The following is an 8634-nucleotide window of genomic DNA, read 5'->3' as shown; positions in this document are numbered from 1 at the left end:
CCCAAGAGCCCGAGAAGAGAATGGAGGAGAAGGGATTGCGGTGTGGCCATCCCCTCTGGGGGGTGATTTCTTGCTTTCTGTCTCTATGTCTCTCTCTGTCTGTCTGGCGAGCGCACGCGCCCTACAGTGAAAACCTCTCCAAAAAAAGAAAAAAAAAAAAAAGAATATTTGGGGTCCTGCGAACAGGACGTCAGGAGCAATTAGAAGATTCTGCTGCTCCATGTAGACAGGTTTCCTCTCTCAGGACCAGGGTTGGAACTGGTCACATTGTGGGGAAAGTACAAGTACCTCCACCCCAAGCAGATTATCTACTTTCCTTTCCCTAATTCCATTACTGGGGTTCTCTGAAAACAGCTGCTTCTCCTCTGGATGAAGCAAAGGACATGGGCAAGGCTCAAGGGTTTGAACAGGTCCCGGAAGCGGGTCTGCCTACAGCCGCTGCTCCCACCCTGGCTTCCTGGTGGGACTTTTCCATCCACTGGGGAATCCCGCTAAGGAAGGCAGGGTGGAAGCAGCCACAGCAATGCACAACGGGGACCGGCCAGGAGGCCGTTGGCATTCACAGGCTCCCATCACCCTCCAGAGGCAGCTGTCAACATCTGGGCCTGCATCTGAGGCCAGACACGGGGGTGGGAGCTTGGCCCACAGTAACTCAGCTCTCTCTTGGGACATGGAGCATCTGATGACTGCAGCAGACAGGCTCTGAAATGTGTCTTCCCTATCTTAATTCTGATGCAGGAATCCTTTTGGCCACTCAGCAAAAAACAATGGTTGACTGCTGGTTCCAGGGCTCAGACCTTCTTAGGCCTTGTGGCCTCATCTCCCTGCTGGCAGGGGCCCTCCACAGTGGGGCTCTCTAAGAGCCTCTGCTGAATTTATTTGGCTGACACAGAAAAACAACTTCCTGAACTGCCTGATGATAACCCTTCAGCATAGCTAAATGATGTCTCAAAAAACCCCTTCTCTCAGATGGTTCAGAAGATCAATCTGTACGCATTGGGAGCACTGGGACACGCCCACCTCCAATCGGAGGGACCCTGATGATCTTAAGTGCAGTTTAACATGTACTCTCTGCTTCCCCTGCAAAGAAGGAAGAGATTTATAATATAAATAGGAGAGGAGGCTTTGCCTCATTTAGGCTCCTTGGGAGACTGATGGCCAATTTGGAAGACTCTGGACAGAGAAACAAAGCCAGCACTCCACTTAGCCCAGGGAGCACCTCTAGCAAGTTTTAGGCAGCAGTTTTATGGATTAGTGCTAAGGGAAAGGATATCTTTACCTCCACACAACCTTCTAGTAATATGAAATAATAATTAAGGATGCAGCTAATACTTCGGAAACGTGTCTTGGTGCCAGGCTCTGTGCTAAGCCCCCAGTGATTTCTCTTCTCATTTAATCCTCACCATCACCTTGGAGGAGAGTATTCATTTTGCAGAGGAGAGAATGGAAGCACAAAGGGTCACTGTGCTATGGAGCGACCAGGGCAGGATCCAAATGCAGACAGCCGAAGTCCCGAAAGTGTCACCCTGACTTACAGTGGCTGGCCGTGGCCCTCTGTAACCTCGCTCTGGGTACACACGGGAAGATGAAAGGGCCGATCACTCTCCAGCCATTTATTCCTGCAGCCTCCCCAGTCTGCCTCTAGCCCTTAGGGAACGTCATCAGGCCATCCTGGGACTCATACAACCCAACCAGCAGGAAAGCCAGGCAGGGTTTACATCTTACTATCCGCAGTGAGGGGCATTTTCAGTGTGCAGAGTGAAGATGAGGAGTGGGGGAGGAAGGGGGTGTCATCTCTTATTCAAGGAAGGCTCTGAGATCATAGGGCTCACTCCCAATTCAAGGTTCTTTGCCATCTCTCTGTTGGCTCATCCCTCCCTTTACTGATTTCATTTCTAGTTTTCTTAAAGTGAATGGGTCTCATGTGCAGGGTTTTTTCACTACAAAATACTCTCTAAAAGGAAACTGTGGGGTGGAAGATAATCAATCCCCTTTCCTCCCTACTTATCAAATTGAACTTAAGGGTCCCTAGGGCATCTTCATCGGTCTAGGTCTTTGGAGAAGGGATGGGACAGCCAGAGAGGAGACTCCTAGAATACTGACTCAGCGAAACCCCAGCCCACAGCCATACACGTGTTCATGACAGGTCTGGGAGGCTCGTCTGACACTCATTGCATTTGTACCTAGGAGGGAGGGGGCTGCAGGCTGTTCAACACAGGCTGCAGGAAAGAATCAAGGGGCACAAGGACGTTAAATGTCTGCACAATTGAGCAGAATGCCTCTTCCCACCCACCCACACCCTCCCCTTGACTTTCCCTAGGGAGGGGAGTTGGGAAATATCGGGAAAATCTGACAGTTGCACTTTGCAAACTACAGGTCGGCTAATGACAAACTGGCAAGAAGCTCTGAATGAATGGGCAGTTTCTGCACCGCCTCATTCAGTCTCAGCAGGTTCTTTCAGTGAAGTTTGTTTAACCCTTTAACAACTTCGAATAAAGATCTCCAGGCTGCTGAGGGAGGGTCTGGGTCCGGGCTCACCCACCCCTATTGCTGAGTTTTTTGTGTTAATATCACAGTTTACTTAATTAGGCTATAATCAAATGATGACTTATTGCTTTCAGAAAGATTTAGAAAAGGTGTGTGTGTGTGTGTGTGTGTGAAGGGGGAGCTGGGGAGGAGAGCCAGGGACTTGCCCCTCCCTACACCCTACAGAGGAAGACGACCTCCGCTGAGAATAGCCCCAGAAGGAGAATAAGGCTTCCTCCACCACCAGCACCAAGGCTCACCTCTGCTAATAATCTCAATCCTCTTCTCTTCCCTCTCCCATAACCTGTCAGCTGTACTCCAATGCCCCAGCGCCTGGGTGGGCAGGCGAATTTGATTGTACTTTGGCTTTGGGGCATTTTAATTGGCTTCAAGTTTCTGAACTGTGTTGCCCCCCCTTAGTTGTAGTCTGCTCAGATCCCCATAAAAAGGGGTTAGAAGCATAGAATCAGAAAAGGAAGCTCAAAGGAGCCTGGGGTGGGAATAGAACCCAAGACCCCAGGGACACCAAGATGGAATTCGTCTCCCTACCGGCCACCAAGACATTAACTTACAATAATAGATTTTAGCTTACTCTAGGGACAGGGACAGGAAATGACTCGCCCTTCCCCCAACCAGAAAAAGACAGACACTCGACAAGGGAAGCCACTCTTCTGCAAGTGGCCACCTGCCCCGAAGGGCCCCTTCCCTCCACTCCATCCAGCACATCTGTGCTCCCTCCCCAGTGCCCTTGCTTCCTTCACTGACTGGGGCTTGTCCTTGGGAAGAACAATCACCATCACAGCTGAGCGGTGGAGCCGTAAGCCCAGCCACATGTCCGGGATCCGTTCTCCAGCCTTGTCAGCTGTCCGGATCTGTGAGGTGGCCCCAGACTCCTTGGAGCCAAGAATATCCCGCCTCTTACATCATAGAGCACCCCACACCTCCTGTGCAGGAAGGGGACCCTTAAAATTAGCGTCCCCCCACCTCAAAGCCCTGTTATAACAATGAGCACTAGTCCTGGCCCCTTGTCTCTGCAGAGGGGGCCCCTGACAAGCAGGTTTGCCTAGCCATTCACGGCTCTGCCCTGGCCCCTAGCTTGGTCTGAAAGGGTCTTCATCACCTTCTCTAGCTCTTTGGAAGATAGGGAATATACTCCAGTGAGTCACTGCTTTTCCCTCTGTCAAGGAGTTCCAGGTTAACCAGAAGATGGAACCTCCTCCACTCTGGCCAGTCCCTCCCTTAGAAGCCTGTCCTGTCTGATAGTAATACATTTTCAACTACAGCCTCAAACCCAGAGGCTTGGGCGGGAATTCTCCCCAGGTTGTCAACCCAAGGGAACTTCCATCTCAGTAGGGGACATACACTAGGGATTCAGAACCAAATTAAATGAGATGATTTTTTTTAAAAGCTTTGCCCACTAACATTTTTTTTTTGGAGAGGTTTTTGCTATAGGGCGCGTGCGCTCGCCAGAGACAGAGAGAGACAGACACAGAGAGCAAGAAATCAACCCCCAGGGGGGATGGCCACGCCACAATCCCTTCTCCTCCATTCTCCTCTCGTGGTTTTGGCCACGCACGCACAAGCGCCTGGCGTGAGTTTAAGCCACCGGGTCCGGGACTCGAATCGCCGTCGACTACATGGGAGCCCAGCGACATAGCCATTACACTAACTGCTGGTCCCGATGCCCACTAACTTTCAAAATTTAACTATTTATTTATTTATTTTAATTTGGCCAGAGAGAGAGAGAGACAAAGCGAAAGAGAGAGGGGGAAAGTGAGAAAATAAGCCAACGGGTCTGTGACTCGAGCCACGGCCTGCCATGTGGGAGTCCAGCGCCCTTAGCTACCTCGCCACCTGCTGGAAACAAGATGACCCTTAGGAACACTGAATTTCTCTGTGTAAAAAGGAGGGCTCTTTCCTAGGGTAGCCTTTGTGCCAACACCTGGGCCTTACCTAAAGGGATGGCCCAAGGAAGCATAAATGCTTGTGGGGGCCCCAAAGTGGAAGATGCCACACCAAGGGGCATCAGAAACTGAAGTCTGCACTTGTGATCCGAAAGTATGAAATCCCAGAGCAACATGCCTCAAGGGCCATTTGGGAAGGTAGTTGGCGGATTTATTTCCTCCTTTCGTTTTTTAAAATCACCGACTTTCAAATTTTGTTCTGAAAAACTGCTTTTGTTTGCTACTCAAAAAGGTCAGCCAGGGACCAGCAGTTAGCGTAATAATGGCGGACTCCCACGTAGTCGACCGCTGTTCGCATCCCGGACTGGGTGGCTTAAAACTGACGCCAGGCGCGTGTGCGTGAGTGCCCAAGATCCCAAGAGGAGTACGGAGAAGGAATTGCTGTGTGGCCATCCCCCCCCCCCCCCCCCCCCCCCGCCCGCACTCGAGCGTTCTCTTTCCCCCCCCCCGGGGATGATTTCTTGCTTTCTAGCTCTATCTCTGGCGAGCACACGGGCCCTATAGCAAAAACCTCTCAAAAAAACAAAAACAAAAAACAAAAAACAAAAAAGGTCAGCCAAACCTCTGGACCCTGATGCCAGTCTTACCAGGGGTAGGGGTGAGGGGTATGACCTGGGTAGAGGGTAAATTTCCAATGATCCACACCTCCCAGCAATTCTGGAAGGATGCAAACAAAAATGGCACCTGCAGGCACGAATGCCCACTGGTCCCCAGCCTCTGCCCTGCTTTAGCCTAGACTTGTTCTATATTCCATCCTTCAGAGTCAGCCCCAACCAAAGTTCCAGTGAGACAATTCATCGTAATCTAGAAAAAGTCATAGAGATGGGCAAGAGCGTTAAAGGCAGAAGGGCATTAACACCCCACAAAAAGGGAAATGACTTCTGAGTTCAAAGCATAAAATGAAAGTTAACCAACAGATGGTCTCCCTCACCCTAGCTGACCAATATTTGTCCATCAAGAGTTCAGAAATCTACTACCAAAATGCCCCCCACCTGCCCTGCCTCCCAGAGCTCAGATGGTGAGTGTCCATTCTGCCCACCATGTTAGTCTGCCTGGAGCTTGGCCGCCTGTGAGGCCCTCCCCAAGGGATGTTAAGAGGAAAACGCGGGTTCACACTGGACATCTCTGCAATTTCTTTTTCGCCCTTTGGGAAAGAGCAATGGCAACCCCATCTTTCTTAGTGTGCCCCACACCAGCCCCTAAAAAGTAGAGAAATAAGCTGAAAATGTCAGATACTTAGGCTCCACTTGTGGGAAGATCCAGAGAATTCTAAACATTGTGAAATCCACCAGTACAATATTGGGTAGGATTGGGTAGGCCCTCAGGCCAGACCAAGCTTATTAAGAGATTGATAAACCTACATTTCTCAACTGCTCTGGGTTTTTACCTTCCAGCTTCATATTCCCAGGGACTTGTCAGAAGGTGAGCACCTTGGTGGGTTAACCAGACAAATGCTTGCTCTGGCCCCTCCAATGTGTCTGGCCTCTCCGCAAACGGGAGAGAATCACGCCACTCATTTGGAGGCTGGAAAGAGGGGTTGCCTTGCAACCCCTCTGGAGGCCCACTGAATCTACACCTTTCCTTCCAGCTCTAACCACACGCTGGAGGGATCCGGGAGCCTCCCTGCGCCAGAAGGCAGCCTCCTGTCCTCACCCAGGTCTAGCAATATGGATGCCCATCCAGCAGCTGGTGGAAAGAATCAGCCAGCCGCTCTCCCCTCCGCCCACCATCCAATTCCTTCAGCCCATTTCGCCTCTCCCGTCCATCCCCTAGCCCTTCAAGCCATGCGATCATTTTCTGCCTCTCTTGCCTTCTCTGCCACAACCCCCAGCCCCCAATCAAAGAGAATTGAGAAACCGTCTTCTTGCACAAGAGCAGCTACTGTCTAAATGCTTTTTGATCGTCTGCATGGAGGGGAAACTGGGCACAGCCCTGGCCCCAGTGACGGAGCCAAGCAACTCAGGCTGGCCAAACTCGCCCTCACCCACCTCGGTGCCCCTCTGGCCCAGGCGATTTAGAATTTTTCAGAACATACCGTCTGTCTCTATCCTTCTCTCGGTGATGTCAAGCCTGGTACCACCAAGAAGAAAGGAGGGAAAGTAGGAGCCTTATCTCTCTCCTACGCACGTAACCTCTTCCTCCAGCTCCCACACGCCCGGCGTTATGTAAACGCACCTTCAGCCCCCACCACAGCCCTACCGCGGCCCGGGGGCTCCGGGGCCTGGCACAGCTCCTTGCCCGAAGATAAGGAGGCACGGGGAGGCCAAGTAGCTGAGGCCCTGCAGAAGCCAGGGAAGGGAAAAGCAACTGCAAGTCAATTGCACAGCGTAAAATGCGGCAGCGGAGCAAAGGTCAGACGGCTAGGAACCGCCTCGCCAAGGAGAGGGAGCATAAATGCCCAGTCCTGGGCCGGCCCCACGGTGACCATCGAGGGGGAGGTAGAAGGGAAGGAAAACTAGTCCGTCACGATTCCGAAGGGGACTGAAAAATCTACGTCGAGCATAGGCCGCTGCGGCGAGCTGGGGAGATCTATGGCAGAAGCTGGCACCGTGGGCACGAAGCCTGGGGATAGGCGAGCCGCCCAGAGAGAGGGCGCCCCCCAGACCCAAGCGGTGGCTCCAGACCAACCCCAGAGGCGCCCGTTTCGGCGCCCGAGGCAGGAGGTGGCAAGAGAAGGAAAGAAGCCAGGCCAGAGGCAAACTCCCGGGACACGCACAGGGCTTCCCGAGTCGCAGAGGGCGGGGAAGCTAGGCTTGGCAATGCACGGGGGTCGGAAACGGCGGTGCCAGGCTGTGAACAACCCCGGCGCCGTGCCGGCCCGGCCGAGGGAGTCAGGGAACTGCGGCGCACCGCAGAGACTCAAGGAGGCGCAGGCAGAGAGAACGAACACTGAGGCGCGCCTAGAAATAGCGCACCATTGCCCCAGCCGGAGGGGGAGTAGCGTCCCGCCTCAGTGGGGGACAGTTTAGGATCCCAAAACCGGCCATGGACTTACTTTGAGGAGCCGCAGAGTCACAAGCATCGCTCCACGTCTGTGTAAATCCCCGAACCAGAGCGGGTCAGCTGCCGCTGTACTCGCAGACGCCGGTCGGAGAAACCGGCAAGGCTCCCTGCGCCCCGCAGCGCCAGCTCCGCGCTGTCAGCTCAGCCCACTGCCTCCTCGGCGATGTTGCAACCACTGCCTGGGAAAATGGCTTTTTTATGAATGGGAGGGCAGGGAGCTCCAGTGCGCACGCGCCTCGTTCGCGATTCTATGAATGGGTGGGCGCAAGAGCCCCCGTGTGCGCATGCGCTGCGATCCTTTTTTATGAATGGGGGGCCGGAGAGGAACTTAACCCGTGATTGCTGGGGCTGGCTCACGCTCCTCTATGGGCCGTAGTTCTTTTATAAAGAGGGGTGGAGGTTCGGGTGGAGGCTGTTCTTGCCTTTTTTTTTTTTTAATGAATGGGACAGGAACCGTCAGTGTCTCTGGGGGGCGGGGGGCGCTTAGGCCTCCGGATCCAGGGCTGAGAGAGGGGTGGGGGAAGGACACACCTATATCTGGGGATCTCTACCCGCCGCAGGCAGTCAAAGGGTGGGTGAGGGGGAGTGGGAAGACCCCTGCCGGGGACCTTTCTCGAGACTAGTGGCGCCTAGGGGCGTCGGGGTGGGGGGGGAGGAGGGATCTTGAAGCTGCGTTTACCAAAAATTAAGATGTTCACCGTTCACATTAAAGAAAGGTGGAGGGCAGCTGCTGAATCTGGCTCCTTTCCAAAGGCTGAGTCTCGTGAGTGCGGACCACCCCTCCCCCCACTTACAGGGTGTGGACAGTAAGAGTGCCGAGGCCTCTTCCGGCTCCAGCACCCCCCGGGGCGATTCTGGCAACTCAGCGGGAGGAGGCCAAGCCCTTGCCTCCCAGCGCCCCTCCCCATCCTCCCCAGTGTACCGTCCGCAGTGCCCAGGCGTTCGGCCGCCCTGGCTAGGTGCCCCTCGCTACCCTCGTCCATTTCCCAGCCTTCACTGGACGCTGGCCCAAGGAGCATCTTAAACCAAAGGCCCGCGGCCCTTTGCTGCGGTAGGAGCCTTTCCCCAGCACCCCAGCCCCAGCCCCACCCCACATCACCTCCCGCCGCCAGCTCCCCTCGGGGGAAGCGGGAGCGGCCGA

At 53.9% G+C, this 8634-nt stretch overlaps 1 protein-coding gene across 1 annotated transcript in view; it reads right to left on the bottom strand.

Moving 5' to 3' along the window:
- The window catches only part of SPRY4 (sprouty RTK signaling antagonist 4), a 15793-nt gene extending 7885 nt beyond the window's left edge, over positions 1-7908 (bottom strand). Inside the window, exon 1 of the mRNA XM_006144789.2 lies at positions 7486-7908. The gene's annotated coding sequence lies outside the window, so the exon portion shown is untranslated. The remainder of the gene's footprint in view (positions 1-7485) is intronic.
- Positions 7909-8634: the final 726 nt, after the last annotated feature.

This window comes from Tupaia chinensis, unplaced genomic scaffold (genome assembly GCF_000334495.1).
Source record: "Tupaia chinensis unplaced genomic scaffold, TupChi_1.0 Scaffold000132_1, whole genome shotgun sequence".
Lineage (NCBI taxonomy): Eukaryota > Metazoa > Chordata > Mammalia > Scandentia > Tupaiidae > Tupaia > Tupaia belangeri.
This window is presented reverse-complemented; position numbering and strand designations above follow the sequence as displayed.